The sequence below is a fragment of the Thalia democratica genome, chromosome 1, assembly GCF_965202585.1.
Source record: "Thalia democratica chromosome 1, ktThaDemo2.hap1.1, whole genome shotgun sequence".
Lineage (NCBI taxonomy): Eukaryota > Metazoa > Chordata > Thaliacea > Salpida > Salpidae > Thalia > Thalia democratica.
Window position 1 is genome coordinate 101,416,914 of NC_139165.1, and position 17,051 is coordinate 101,433,964.

Here is a 17,051-nt window from a genome sequence, read left to right on the forward strand (position 1 = left end):
TATCTATTGGAGTCAGCTAGCAACACAGATATTAGTTATTTATTGCCATCTTAAACTGATTTTAATATAAATATAAAATACATTTTTAATACTATTCTGTAATTAGAAGTTATGACTATTGAGAGCAAAAGTCTAAGCATAAAAGAACAAGACATTTATATCATAGAAACTATATGTAATTTATATAAATTATCGTAATTTTATCAAATATATACAGTTTCTTTACTTTATTAAACAATATTTATATATCTATACTAAATTTTTTTAGCTTCAAATGTGTTGTTTCCACAATGCTTTTAGTTTAAATTTATGAGGTATTTTACTTTTAAATTAATAAAAACTTGATTGTTTAGATTGCTATTTGTTTAAGTTCCTAATGTATTATACATTTAAGTTAATTAAAACTTAATTTGCTAGTTTATTAGGATTTTTTTATTCCCTAATTAAAAAGCTTGTATCAAGTTCTTTTAAAATCATAGCTGTTAATTATGATTATGTATACTTATACATGTGCTTTTTACTAGACTGAACACTTAGCAATGTGTAAATTTTATCTATGTTATTATTATTGTAAATATTCTTTAGCTTTATATTTTTTTATCAATTAAAAATGATGTAAAAAATAGTTGATATCAACTCAATACCTAGTAAAATTCATTTTTACAATGTGAATAAAATAGCTATTAGCAAGGTATAATCTTTTATATATTCTATACAGATAAAAGTTTAGACATCGCTAAGTGTTCAATCTAGTAAATAGCACATATATAAGTAAAAATAATTATAATAAACTGCTATAATTATATATGAGTTTAAAATTAAATAGGATTTGATACAAAGCTTTTTAACTAGAGAATAAAAAATTATTACCAAACTAACAAATATAAAGATATAAAAATATTGTTTAATTAAATAAGTATCTTCATAATTAAGTTATAAAACTAATTTATTTTTAATAAATCTATATTCAGTTTCTATAGTGTGTATGTCTAGATATTTTACTCTTAGAAAGGTGCTCTCAATAATAATAACTTAAAATAACGCAATATTATTTAAATTTTATTTCATATTTATATCTGCATCCAATTAAAATTGCACTACATCAGTTATATCTGTATGGCTAGCTGACTCTACACATTAAACATTCAAAATAAAAAAAGCTAAAAGTAAAAAACGAAATAGAAATTGCTTTTAATGTTAGAAAAAAGTACAAATTTTTACAAAACTCTGTATGTTTTATGTAATAATGCTGCTTAATACTTTAAACGCAGTTAAAATGTCTTTAATTTATGCATATAATTATAAGATATGAATTGTAAGTCTGCGACCTGCTTTCCTGAAGTGGACCATGAGCGGAGCCACAGGGGGGCCATTAGGTCATAATTTGAAATTTACACAAGAAACCCTGGAATTGCTGATGAAGAGCAAAAAAATAGTCTTATGAACTTTTTATGTTAGTTTTAGTGTAATCTTGTTGAAGGGAGCCAAAAGTGTTTTTAATTTTTTCCAAGGAAGCCAGTTAAAAAAGTTTTGAAAACCCTGGTCGAGGGCATGGATAAAAGATTTTCTTAGTGTTGATGTCAAAAATACAATTTTTTTTTGATTTTTACGGGTTGAAATTTCATGCAGTGTTGTGATTGTTATAGTCAGAATGTGGTAATGGTTCTTAAATAAATTTGTTGCAACGATAAAAATCTTGCATTTTGTCAAAAAATAACTTTTTCATAGAATAACTTTTATTTTAACCTACTTTTAATCAAAGCAGGGTAGCCACTCGGCCAGGAAAAGTCAGGAAAAATTAAAAAAAATTCAAAAGTCAGGTAAAATGGGGGGTTTTGAAAAAAGTCAGGAAAATTCAGGAAATTTTATAAAATTAAAACAAAATTCAGATTTGGTCAGTTTCAATTTACAAAATGTCTTTTTTTTTCAAAGCGAATGGTGAAAATTGATTTAAAGTCCTTTAAAGTCGGAAAAATAATCCAAAATTTTCCTGGAAATTTTCAAATATTTGATTTTATTTCCAATGCCTTCACCTGGTATAAATTAGTAAAATATTCTTTATAAAACTGCATAAATTTTCTATTATCATATTGAACAAGTACTCTACTTGAACAAGCAGATTTTGTTAGCTTTTTAGTATTGATGATCTGTAGCAAGGACACTTCCATAGTGAAACTGTGATATATACACAAAAATAGTAAAAGTTCCTTATATGTCATTTGTTTTTCTAGATAAATTTATGCTAGGAAATGCTAAAAAATTGTGTCTTTTTTCAGACAAGCTGTGTTTATAAGGTGATAATACAAGTATTTTGCTGATAGAGCTGTTTATTACAAACATGAATCATACACAGATGGTTTAAATAATGTACTGGAAGTTTGATGAAAGAATTCATCAAAAAACTGTTGTTTTTAACCTGGATTAAATTAGATTGAAAGCTTTATATAGTTTCAAGTGTTAGATTATGTATTTTAGAATAAGTTTAAATAAGTTTTAGAGTATATTTTAGAAAAGTTAGGAAACGTCAGGAAGTTTTTCTCAGCTTGATTAGTGGCAACCATTTCAAAGTATATAAACTTATTTTATTATCAGTACAGCAAAAAGTTTTTACTTATATAACAAGACAGGCTGGCCACACACACAGGCTACTCAAAATAACTTAGGCTTGTTAGAGATTTTTTTAAAACTCAGTCTTGTTTGACATTTTTGTAAGAGCAAGACAAACTTATATAGATTTTTTATTACTTCAAGCTATTTTATTTGATTCATACTTTATGAATAATTGCACATTTATTAAGTTTTTACTTATTACTTGGATATTTTTATGTAGTTAAGTTTTTTTTTACAGTAATTTCAATGCATTTCCATAAATATTTATTTTTAACTTTTTTATGAAACACAGGCAAATTAAGGCTAGTTTTTGGTTTATTTAAGATGGTTTATTTCAGAGAGTAAAAACTCTATTTTTAAGTGTAGACTATATACTAGGGTTTTTAAAACTTTTTCAAAAGGCACCATCAAGGAAATTATAAAAGCTGTTGCCCCATCCAACAAGATTTCTAAAAAACTGATATTAAAAACTCCTAGATTTTTTTTTTGCTTTTCATCATATATTGCAAAATATTTAGATTAAATTTAAAATTATTTAATCAAATATAAAATACTTAAGTTTTTAATAATATCTAGTACAAGTTTCAAAACTACCATGGTAAATACCTATTTTTAAGTCTTTTTTGATTTTGCTGTTCTTTGTTAATTTCATAACATCAATTATATATTTCAAGTTATGACCTCGTTGCCCTTTTACTATTCTTTTTTGAAACTTTGACTAAATATTCGGAGTTGCTGATGAAAAGCAAACAAAAGGTCGTATTTTTTTTTGAAAGTAGCTTTTTGAGTAAACTTGTTATTGGGCCCCATAGCTTTTTAAATTATTTAAAAGGGCCATTTCAACTTAACTTATACTTTTAGTGTGTAGAAACTCGAATTTCCCCTTAATATTTTATCTTTAAAACTTCAAACATTACAAGAGACTATCAGAAACAGACAACTATAAGTCTATTTTTATTTGAATAAAACAAACTTATCTTTAAGAGTGAAGTACAGCTAATTACATTAATCTATAAAGTAAAGACAATAAAAATAAAAATTATTTTTATCTATAAAAAAAAAGATGTCTTTAATTTTTTTAGACATTTTTAAATACAACTTCATATTCAACTATATACAGATATTTTAAAATGTGTATCTCAATTATTTTAAGTGGTTAGAGATTTAAAAAAAAAGTTTTCAACTATTTGTGTTAACATCCTGTATAAATTATTTAGTTCAATTGAAATTAAAAAATCAGGTTGACACACATTCAAGGTATTCAAGGAAACTTAGAATAATATAAATTACTAGAAAATCTTTGTGTGGCTGAAGATAACTAATATGTTATGTCTTTTTTTTAAGCTTTATATGAGTCTTGATAGTTTTGAACTTTAACAAAAATTTTAGGACAATTTTAAGATTTATTTAAATTTCTGAACATAATTGTTAAGATCTAGAACAGGGTTTCCAAATTTTTTTCAAAAGGCCTTCTTTAAAGAAACTAAAAAAAATATTGTCTCCTACAACAAGTTTACTTAAAAAAAAAAAACTACCATTATGTAAATCTTAGACCTTTTTTTGCTCTTCCAAGTGTTAATTACAAATTATGACCTCATGACCCTATGTGGCTCTTTAATTGCTCATGGCCCGCCCTTTGGCTGTTTTTCTTCTCATGGCCCTCTGAATATCTATCATGACCCCTAAGAGGGCAACTTGGCAAACCTTAGAAAACCCTGATCAAGAAAAATAATTAGTTTTTCCAGTTTCAGTATTTTGTTTTATTGTTTAATCAAGTTTACTCTTAGAAATGTTTTTATGATTCTGTTAGACTTTTAAAAATAATCCTTAAGGTAGTTTTCTACTATTTTTGAAAAATAACATTGTAGTTTTTGTTTTAAATCTGAAATTAATATTTACAGGATTGTCACTTTACCACTAAACCTTGAAACACCTAAAATTTGATAATTTAGGAAAAAAAAAACCTGGAGAATCTGAAATTTGAGAAGTTTTGGTAGAACCTAGAGTAACTTAAATTTTCACAATTTTCATATGTTCAGTAGTTAAATTTTGATTTGACTCAAAAAATATATGATATATATTAAAACTACATGATCATTAGCAGTAAATTTTTTTATTAAAAAACAAATTTACGCAGCTTTTCAGTATCTTTTCTATATTTTTATATTATTTAACACTGTTTCTTACCTTATACTTAACTTTAAACTAAATATAGACCCAAAAATGTGTACTATTGAAACTCTTGAAGAAATTCGGGAATCCTAAAAAATTTTATAAATAAATGAGTGGCAATACTGCATTTATCATGATTTTAATTCTTTATGCAGTGAGTACTTTTCATTGTATATAGATAGCTAAAATATCAAAAGTGTTTTTTATACTATATATAATGTTAACTAACGTTGTTACAAAAAAATATCCACAATGTTTTTTTTTTTTCAACTAACTAAAAACTTTTAATTTAAAAAAATCGAAAATACCATTCTCATGAGTTTATTTACCATCTAATATACAAGCATACACACACAATTAGGGGTAGGGAGTACTTGGGTAATTTTCGTTTGATAAGTTAGAAAATATTTTCTTGATATGATATTGCTTTTTTTAACAGAATATGGAAATAAAAAATTAGGAGAAAACAAAACAGATGCCCAAAAAACTAACTTCATCCTCTAAAATCAAATATTATTCATTTTTTTACTAAAACAATAAAAACACTTATACATGTCCTAGACTTATTACTTATATCTTAAATAAAAGTTCATTGTTGTAAGCATAAATTAAAGACATACTTAATGCTTTTGATGTATTATGACGTAATTATTACACAATATTTGCAAATTTTGTCTGTAAAATTTTACTTTTTTTCTTAATGGAAAATCTTCTACAGTATTATTTATAGCTTTTTGATTTTGAATGTATGTCGTTTGAAGTCAACTAGCTAGACAGATATTAGTGATGTAATGTCAATTTAATTTGAAGTTAATATGAATATAAAAAACTTTTTAATAATATTCTGTTAATGTGAGTTATGACTATTGAGCGCACATGTCTAAGAGTAAAAGAACAAGACCTATACATCATAGAAATTGCATGTGATTGAAAAAAATAGTGCAATTCTATTAGTTATATATATTTTTTAAATTGATTTAACAACATTTATCTATCTCTTTTACCTTTTTTTGGCTTTATAGTGTTTTCTTTCCACATTGCTTTTGGTAATATTTATGATAAATTATTCATTTGAATCAATTATAACTTGACTGTTTAGATTGTTGAAATGTCTTATTCTATAATTAAAATGCTTTATATCAAGTTTATTTAAAATCATAGCTGTTTATTATAACTATGTTTACTTATATATATGCCATTTTACTAGACTGAATGGGTGGGTGTCACTTTTGCACGAGCGTCACTTTTGCACGAGCGTCACTTTTGCACGAAGGGACACTTTTGCACGACTGTCACTTTTGCACGAAGGGTCACTTTTGCACGAGGGGACACTTTTGCACGGCGACTCTTTTGCACGAGCGTCACTTTAGCACGAGGTGACACTTTTGCACGGCTGTCACTTTTGCACGTAGGGTCACTTTTGCACGAGGTAACACTTTTGCACGGCGACTCTTTTGCACGGAGGGTCACTTTTGCACGAAGGGACACTTTTGCACGGCGTCACTTTTGCACGCAGGGTCATTTTTGCACGGCGTTATTTTTGCAAGAGGAGACACTTCTGCACGGCGACATTTGTTACGGCAGCATTGTTGCATAACGGTACTTTTGCACAATGTCACATTTTTACGATGAAGATTTTGCCCAGCGACATTTTGGCACAATGATTTTTTCGCACGAAACATCAATTTTTCATTTTTGTAAAAATTATTCAAAATTGTTTTTTATTCATCTAGTTTATTTTGATTAAGATTATAAATATGAATAAATGAATTGTAGTACGTAATTATATTGTTCTCCGTAAAACTTAACATAAAAACTTTTATTTAAGAAATTTATTTAAGCACTGACGAGGTATTAGACCGAAACTTAGTTTGTAAATTAAATTTTTGCAACAATAATTTCATAAAAACTTTACATCAAAATTTCATTAAAAAACTACAACATTTTATTGATTCAAAACAAATTGCGTTTAAAACCGAATATTATTTAAATTGACAAAAAAAATCTATTTATATTTTTTTATTTGAGAAAATAAAAATAAGAAGCGTGCAAAAGTGAAGTTCCGTTCAAAATTGACTAATTATTTAAAATTTTGCAGTTCATAAGTATACCCGTGACATTATAACGCCTTGCGAAAGTGACGCTTTGCAAAAATGTCGTCATGCAAATGTAACGTCGTGCAAAAGTTTTGACGTGTAAAAATGTCGCCATGCAAAAGTGACGACCGTGAAAAAGTGACGCCGTGCAAAAGTTTCCTTCGTGCAAAAGTGACCCTCCGTGAAAAAGAGTCGCCGTGCAAAAGTGTCACCTCGTGTAAAAGTGACCCTGCGTGCAAAAGTGACACCGTGCAAAAGTGTCACCTCGTGCTAAAGTGACGCTCGTGCAAAAGAGTCGCCGTGCAAAAGTGTCTCCTCGTGCAAAAGTGACCCTGCGTGCAAAAGTGACGCCGTGCAAAAGTGTCCCCTCGTGCTAAAGTGTCCCCTCGTGCAAAAGTGACCCTTCGTGCAAAAGTGACGCTCGTGCAAAAGTGTCCCCTCGTGCAAAAGTGTCTTCGTGCAAAAGTGACGCTCGTGCAAAAGTGACCCGTTCCCAGACTGAATGCCTAAGATTTTATCTATATATAACATAAAAAAAAGCTTATACATTGCTAAAAGCAATGTTATTAGTATTGTGAATATGCTTTAGGTCGATATTTTGTTATCAATTAAAAATAATTTAAATAATAATTCATATCAATACAATACCCAATAAAATTTAATTTTACAATGTGTATAATATAGCTCTAAACAAGGTATAAGCTTTTATATGTTAAACAGACAAATTTTTATACCTTGATAAGTGCTCAGTCTAGTAAATAGCATTATATAAGTAACAACAATAATAACAAACTGCTATGAGTTTAAAACTAAAACGGATTTGAAACAAAGCTTTTTTATTAGAATATTAAAAAATCTTACTAAACTAACAAATTAAGTTTTCATTAACTTTTATGCATAATACATTAGGAACTTAAACTAATAGTAATGTGAAAACAACAACATACTGATAGCTAATAAATTAATAAAGATAAAAAAATAATGTTAATTTAAATAATTATCCTTGTATTTAAGTTAAAATACTACATTAACTTTAATAAATTTACATGCAGTTTCTATTATACATAGGTTTAGATCCTTTACTTTTAGACAAGTGGTCTCAATAATTATAACTTATAATCATGAAATATTATTTAAACCGTGTTTTATATCTTTATCTGCACCCAATTAAAATAGCACTACATCAGTAATATTTGTATGGCTAGCTGACTCTACACATTAAACATTCAATATAAAACAAAACTAGAAGTAAAAAAAGTAAAATAAATTGCTTTTAATATTAGAAAAAAGTGCAATTTTATAGAAAACTTTGTGTAATAAAGACATGATAATACCTTAAATGCAGTTGAAATGTCTTTGATTTATGCCTATAACTATAAGATTTTATTTAAGATATGAATTGTGAGTCTAGGACCTGCTTTCTTGAAGTGGGCCAAGTGAGCAGTGTAGAAGCCACAGGGGCGCCATGAGGTCATAGTTTGAAACTTACACAAATATCCTGGAATTGCTGATGAAAAGCAAAAAAATGGTCTTATGTACTTTTTATGTTAGTTTTAGTGTAATCTGGTTGGAGGTAACCATAAATTTTGTAATTTTTTCAAGGAAGCCATTTGAAAAAGTTTTTGGAAACCCTGGTCTAGGGCATGTATAAAAGATTTTATTATTATTGTTTATGTCAATTTTTTTTTTTTTGAAAATTTCATGCAGTGTTGTGATTGTTATAGTCAGAATGTGGTAATGATTCTTAAATAAATTTGCTACAACGATAATATACTTGCATTTAGTTGAAAAATATGTTTTTCATAAAATCACTTTTTTTTTAACTTACTTTAAATTAAAGTATATAAACTTATTTTATCATCAGTACAGCCAAAAGTTTTTACTTATATAACAAGACAGGCCACACACACAGGCTACTCAAAATAACTTAGGCTTGTTAGAGATTTTTTTATAGTTCAGTCTTCTTTGAAATTTTTGTAAGAGCCAGACAAACTTAGATAATTTTTTAATTACTTCAGGCTAGTTTATTTGATTCATATTAATTGATTATATATAAATTGCACGTTTATAAAGTTTTAAGTTATTAATTGGATATTTTCATGTAGTTAAGCTTTTTTAACAGTATTTTTAATGCATTTCCATATATAGTTATTTTTAACTTTTTTACGAAACACAGACAAACTAAGGCTAGTTTTTGTTATGTTTTTTATAGAGAGTAAAAACTCTGGTTGTAAGTGTAGACTGTACACTAGGGTTTCTCAAACTTTTTCAAAAGGCACAATCAAAGAAATTAAAACAGATATTGCCCTATCCAACAAGATTTTTAAATAAATGATATTAAAAACCCTTAAGATTTGTTTTTGCTTTTCATCATATACTGCAAAATACCTAGAGTAAAATAAAACTACTTAATTAAATATAAAATACTTAAATTTTTAATAATATCTAGTACAAGTTTAAAAACTACCATGAAAAGTACCTATTTTTGAGTCTTTTTTAATTTTGCTGTTCTTCGTTAACTCCATAACATCTATTATAAGTTTTAGGTTATGAAATCGTTGCCTTTTACTACTCTTGCTCTCCCTCCTCTACCCCCCTTTTGGCCCCTTTGCTGCTATAGTCTCTACTTAGCCGACTTTGGGAGACCCATCTTTAGACGTTGATCACATAACTCAGTTAATTTGCTTAAAAAATACAGTTACGTTAAATATTAAAATGTTTCATAATTTAAAAACAACACATTACTGTACCTACACTAAATATTTAGACTGAAACTGAATTTTGGTTAACAATAAAGTACACCTTAATAACTAAATTAATGTAATAATTGATTATTTCACTTTTGGAATATGTTTTTTTTTTTGTAAATAATAATTGTTTGAACAATCGAAAGCTTAACTTTTTATTTTATTCCTAGGAAGCTATAAAGATTTGTATTTGTAATACAAGACAATGTCTTTCACCGAGAAAGAACTCGATGAGTTCTTAAAATCTAATCCTGAACACGGATTTCTGCTTGAGTTTTATAAGGAAGAACTTGAAAAGAAAAATAAGCAGATCCAAACAATTAAAGAAAGGTTTGTTAACCATAAAATAACTGCAGTAAAAACAGTTATAACACTTTTGAAAAGCAAGCATCTAAACTTATCTCGACCTAGTTACTCTCTCAGAAATTTCAAGTTTAATATTGAAGTTTTGGAGAAAAATAATAAAGATTATAAGCTTCTGAGCAATGCACTAAAAGATAAAACGGAAAAAGTGAAAACGCTCGGTACTAAAGACACAAGCCAAAAAAAGATTGTAAGAGTCGTGCCAACAAAAAAACGTAAGATGGAAGACAATGAAGCGTCAAATTTACTTTTACTTCATGGTACTCCTGCAGCGAATGTGATGGGAATTTTGAAAGAAGATTTCATACCGTCCAAAAAGGGCAAGCACGGCCCGGGAGTGTACCACACAAACAACTACAAATACGCTTCATTGTACAGTAACAATTACATCATTGAAAACTCCATTCTTAAGAGAGTGAGCTACTTGTTTGTTAACAAAGTAAAAGAAACCGAGGCGCCCACGGAACCGAGGAAGTTTTTCGGTGAAAATGTTTACCATGAGTATCTTTTAAACAAACCTGTTTTGCAGACTTTTGATGAAAAAACAGGCAAGGTAGTAGCAATCAATAAAAGTATGCGATTCAAAATTGATGAAGCTAAAAACAAGTTAATAGGAGGTAAATTTGATTTTACTTCTTGTAAAACAAATACTTTTCTAGCTCATCATGAATTGGTGGAGCCTGCTTATCTAATCGAAATTAAAAAAGAAGTAGACATTCAAAAATTTGTCTCTAATGCGCTTTACAATCGGTTGGAGATAAAACAGTTTAAAGATACAAAGCCTGCCAACGGAGTCAAAAAACTAACCATAAAATATCTAAAAGAATACATAGAAAACGAGTTGAATGCAAACCACAATGAAGAGTTAAGGTTTACAGAGCTTAAATTCAACTATAAGATGAGATCTACTTTGCAGCAAGTAGCTTTTAAACTCACTGACATTACTGGTATGCAAAAAGATAAAAGCTGCAAGTACACAACCAAAAAACTTACAAAAAACAACGAAGACTATCAGTTCGTGATGCGTTCGATTTCAGTAGAAAGATTTGGAATTGTTCCTAAAGTCCTGCACATGTACGCAATTGATTCAAAAGCAAAGAGCGAGGAAGTTAAAAGCAGAAGGTTGTATGCCCACGGGGTGAGTCCGGACAAAATACGAAACATTTTAAAATCCGGCTACGATTGCAAGTCGTGGAGTTCAAGGTGTTTTGAGGAGTGCGACACCTGCAACAATGCCTCCTGCGCCCGCTACTCGACTTCATGCTTCGGTTTAGAGGTGGAAAAAAGCAACAAGCTTAAGAATAAAAACTATGCTTACGTGTTCCTCGTTGCAGGAAAAGAAAAGAACATTGACAAGAACGTTGTTACTGACAGCAGAGGATGCTACATAAAAAATGGAACGCTGAGGCCCCATTTGATCTGTGCAAGTGATCAGATGCCTGTGGTTGAAACGATCCCAACCTACCTGCTCGTTACAAAACTATAAACATACAAAATAAATATTTTATTTAATTGAAAATCTTCGAATAAAATTGTTTTTAATTTTCTTTGAAATGTAATAGTTTAAAGTTTAAAAAGCAAGATTGATTACTTTGATTTGTGAACTGATAAAGAATAAAGCAAAACTCTATTTTTTGTTTTACAATGTTAATTTAATTTTTGCTTAGTTCAAAAAGTTATTTGTTTTCATTGTAAAAATAGAAATAATTTATTTGGTAGAAAAAATAAACTTTTATACAAACAGTAGTTTATTTTTATAAATAAATCTAAATTTTATGTGTCCTCAACAACTTAAAATAAACTTTAAAAGGGTAAATGAAAATGTTTAAACTGTAGTGTTAGAAGTATTTTCAGTTTGTCAAACAGATAGTGAAAACAATTTCGAAAAAGTGAAAAATTATTATATTTTATACTTAAGTTACAGTATAAATTCTAATGAATTACAAATGAATAAAATATTATATCTTTTTTACCAGTGTTACAAACACTTTTTTTAAGTCTAACATTTATTAACTGAGTCAAAGTTCAACTTTTTTATTTCTTTGCACTGAAATCAGGTTTTAACTTTTTAGTACAAATCACTATGCTTAATTGAACAAAATTTCAATAATATTATAGTACTAATTAATCATTAAATATTTTGATTAAAAAAAAAAACTATTCACATGATTTTGCGTCAAATAGCATAAGTAAAGATATATCTTTAGATTGAGTTTTTAGCTTTGAACTTTATTTAAATCTTTATTGGCAATTCGCTTAAACAGTTATTAAAACTTGCTATATCTGGTCACATGCCAACACAAAGCTTTCCGTTTATTTCGTAGACAATTTTAGGCATGTTTAATATCTATGAAGTATTATAAATGTAAAAGTTTGGATTGTTCAAATTATAATTGTCATGAACAAACACACATTTGCATATTTTATTTTTATACTTGGTTTTAAAATATGACACAAATTTAAATTGGTCTGAACATAAAGAATCTATAAAAACAAAATTACAAAAACATTGGGTGTCTTAAATAAAACAAGACATTTGTTAGATGAACAAGTTTTATATTTGATCTTTAATCATTTGTTCATGAATATTATTAGATATTGCTTGTTGTGCTGGGGAAGATTAAATAAAATGTATTCATGATATAAATGTTCTTTTAAACATAGCACTTAGATGCATACATATGAGATAAATGATATAGTTTTATAAAATTAAAAACCAACAAATAATATAATAAATGTTGAAAGTTTGTTACTATACATACGAGTTAGATTTCTTTATGTTTAAATTTAACAATAGTTTGTTACCATCTAGCTGCTTTAATGATTACTTTAAAAGTGTTATAAATGTTTATTACTATCATATGAGGTTCTCAGATACAAATTAGTTCCTAACTAGATTCAACAACAAGCGTGGTCACAAGTTGCTAGCTTACCGAGGTAGTGATTTATAGACTGAGCTATCACTATATTTAAAAAATAAAAGTCATTTTGCAAAGCTCCAGAATGAACTTAAGATTTTTAGTAAATAGTTACTATCAAGACCGTAAGTGATAACTGCTACTTGTTTATTTACTTTTGTTAATGGAGTTAACAACAATTGTCAAAAATTAAAAATTTGATTCGTTTTAGTACAATAATAGTATTCTAAAACGTAACATCTTTTATCCTGCTATTCCTTAGATAATTTATTAAGATTACTATTTTGAACTAACTTTAGCATTTTTACTAATTGCTTGATATAATTATTTTTCTAGTATGCCCATATGAAAATTAAATAATAGTTGTAGTTTTAAATAATAAGGTCTTGCTTTTTTTTTATATTTGCTTAACCTAACTATTTGTTTTTATTGTAACTATTATAGTATCATTACTATTATTACTAACTATACGTTTATTATCATTATAAAAATTACTAATATTATTATTACTGTTATTATTATTAATGCTATTACTATTATTATTCTTAAAATAAGGTTAATTACATTTACATTGTTGAAAAATAATTAATTTGAATAAATATTTTACTAAAATTTGGCATTCAAAACACTTTAAAAAAACTTAAATAAGACTATTCAAGTTTTGATTTAAGTTGCTTTATAAAAATATTGTAATGCATTTTAAATGTTGTAAATTATCAGATATTTATTTTCAATAAAAAATACATCGATATGACAGTGTTTATTTTTAAAAATTCTTTGACTATCTTCCACAGCTTAAATATCTTAGTATTTTTATACTCATTAATGCTATTTTTTAGCATTCACTTTTTATACTTCTATTTAAAATGTATCTGATTTTTTTCCTTAAAGGTATATATATATATATAACTATTTAAAGTATAAATTTAAGCGTTTGTTTAAAAAAGATCCTTGTGAACCAAGTTCACCGAAATATAACAAAAACAAACTTTAGAGTAATCTTCTTTTATGGTACCAACATATGTTTTTGTGTGTTAACGGATTAACACTTTTCCAACTGGATTATGAATGGTAAAAAAAAAAAAAATTATTCCTTTTTTTAAATTTTAATATTACCTTACCCAGAAAAGATATATTTTAGTTAATTTTATTTCTGAAAGTTATTAGTGTCGATGATTATCAATTAACTTTTTTTATGCAGTTTCTTTGATTTTTATTTTAACACTAATTTGTATTAACATGATTCACTTGCTGTTTAATTATGTCTATATTTTTTGGACAAACTGTTTTTTAGTAAAGCTGTGTAATGTTGTTATACTAAAAACTTTTTTAATTTAATGATCATTTTCAACTAACTAAATAAAGTATTCAAAAACTACAGGGTCTGAAACTCGTTTTTTTTTTTTAATTTGCTGTTTATGTGTAAAAAACAGTTTCTCAGAGATAACTATAAAAATAAAATATTTTTAATTTATCGTGTGATTAAATTAACTTTCTTTTTAGTTTATAAGTTAGTGTTTAAATGTAAACTTTTTATAGTGTAATAAACGGTTTATGTTTCACACTTTATTTTACTTGATAAGCTAAACATTCAAAAAAATAAATTCTCAAAATTAAAATTAAACACTTTTTTGTAAATTAGGGGTAAATTTAATAATTACCTTTTAAAAAAGGATAAAACATGAAAAAAAGTTTAGAACCGCTGCTTTATAAATTGGTTGCTATAGGTTAACACATATTTTTGAAATTTTTAACAGGTATAATTATTTCTTCCTTATTTATAAACTCAATATATCTATAGTTTTCCTTTCTAAAAAGAATTTACATTATTCTTTTTTAAAAAGCGATTTTTCTAATAGAAACCATAAACTGTTTTCAACTTCAAAATAATAATTTTTTTAACTCAAAAACTTACGAAAATAGTTTATACTTATACCTACCTATAAAAATAAACAAATGTGGAATTTACAAATTGTAGTATAACGTTTTAAACTGGTGTCCATGAGTTGACATTTATTTTATTAGACTTTTCTAAATTAATTTCTTCTGAAGTTTTATTATTTTAGATAAACTCTTTTTATATTTCTATCAATTTTTTTAAAGATTTGCTTCTATATATGTATTAATAGTTATTTGTTTTACGACTCGATATTTTATGGTGTAGCACTCGATAACTGAAAAGTTCCTTTGTACTCCAGATCCTTAAAATAAACTTTTTGGGAGCTTTTTATCGTTCAATAAGCAATTTAAATATTTAAACGTTTACTTATCTAAAAACAACAAAAATTAAAGTTTTTACTAAGATCACAATTAAAGTAAAAAATAATTTGAAAAATAATTCATAAAATGGATAACCCGTCATACTTAAAATAATAGAAAAGTAATTGATAATTTAGGACCACAATTTTTGAAAAATTATGCCGTGCAGCAATCATTGATTTGTTTAAGTTACATTGAAAAAAAGTATGGTTATACATTTGGAATATAATATTTTATATGCTTCACTTTGTGTATAAAATTGCTAGTATTAGTTTAGATAGTTTTTTTTTTTTTGCTTGTCAGTGAATACGTTACCTAATTATAGTTTAAAAGCTGTTTTAATTTTCAAGGTTTGTTTTTAAAAGTTGTTTTAAGAATCATTTTAATAATAGTATTGTATTACTCTTTTTCGAATTGTTTTCGTGTTTTTTACACTATCGATATAAAAAGTAGTTTTGAGTTTTATATATTTATACTTAAGTATATTTATTTAAAAAAAAACACTTAAAACTTGATAAATATTTTTTTTTATTGTTATTTAAATTTAACTCTTACTGTAGATAAACAAATGTTTAAATTTCTGCACTTATCAAAAGATTTATAAAGTTAAAAAGTTAGACTATGTACTTAAAGCTTTGATATCTTTTAAAAAGTGTTCTAGAAAGCTTAAAATATATTAATAGTTTTAAAAATTCATTGCTTTATTTACATTTAAAAGTAGTGTTTTTTGTTTTGACATAATAATGATGAATATCAAAACAAACAATGGACCTCGGAATTAAAAAAAGCTAATGCGAAAAAAACAAAATCAGATGAATCCTAAATGGTTAGTTCCAAAACAAAATAGTGTAAATTTTAAGAAAAAGGCATTTATTATAACCAATCAGAGCAAACGTGTTTTTGATCTTCTTGTACTAACTTTTTCTTTTCCTTTCGATATTCATGTTCTGTTTACAACCAGGGCCAAAGACTTCAGTATTTATGCTGATTAGTACTTATTTAGTACTTTTTTAGTAATCAAGTTGAAGATTACTTAGTTTTACGCGTTATATTACCAAATTTTACAAAACGAATACAATTTTTTCTAACAAATGAGTAAAAAACAGTTTTTAAGTTTAAGAAATTTGTGCAAAAGGGACACGTTTTTAATCGACCCTTGATAAAATTCTACTCGATCGAAATCAACCATGTCAAATTTGAGAACCGCTAACCGATCGAGGGCAAGTTAGAGGTTACAGTGATAATTAAAAAATAAATAAATGAAATCAAAAAATAAATAAAATAGAATATTAAATAAAGAAAGTAAAAATAAAAATTGGATAGATTTTAACTCGGTGGATTTTAAACGCAGGTGGATTTCGCTAATATACCTTACAATAGCATGTCATTTACAAAGGTAATTTTATTCTTGATATGAATAAATATGTCAGGTTTTCTTTCTAAACTTTGAGAGATCCCAATTTTTTTTTGTTTTTATTTTTACAAAAATGAAAAGCATTTTTTAATGTTTGTAATAGACCCTGTAACTGCTGTCCAAAGTTACCCTAATAATGGCTGAAATCGAAAAAATGTCAGCAATATGTACAAGTGCATGGAAATTTATTTTCATAATTTAAATAACAAATATATCATTTTTTTTACAATCTGAAAGAATTTTTGTTGTATAACGACGAAATGCAATGTAAAATGTTTTGTAAACGGAAAATACTTAGATTTGAACAAAATAGCAGGGATTGATAAATTATACTAGAATGGTTGTAAATTTAAAAAAATGTACTATTTAACATTTAAATGGTCATATAATTTTTTGGGTATACAAAGATGGAAACAAATGCAAACTGTTTTTAAAAATCCTAGGTATCCACCTGTATCCTGTACCCTTTCAA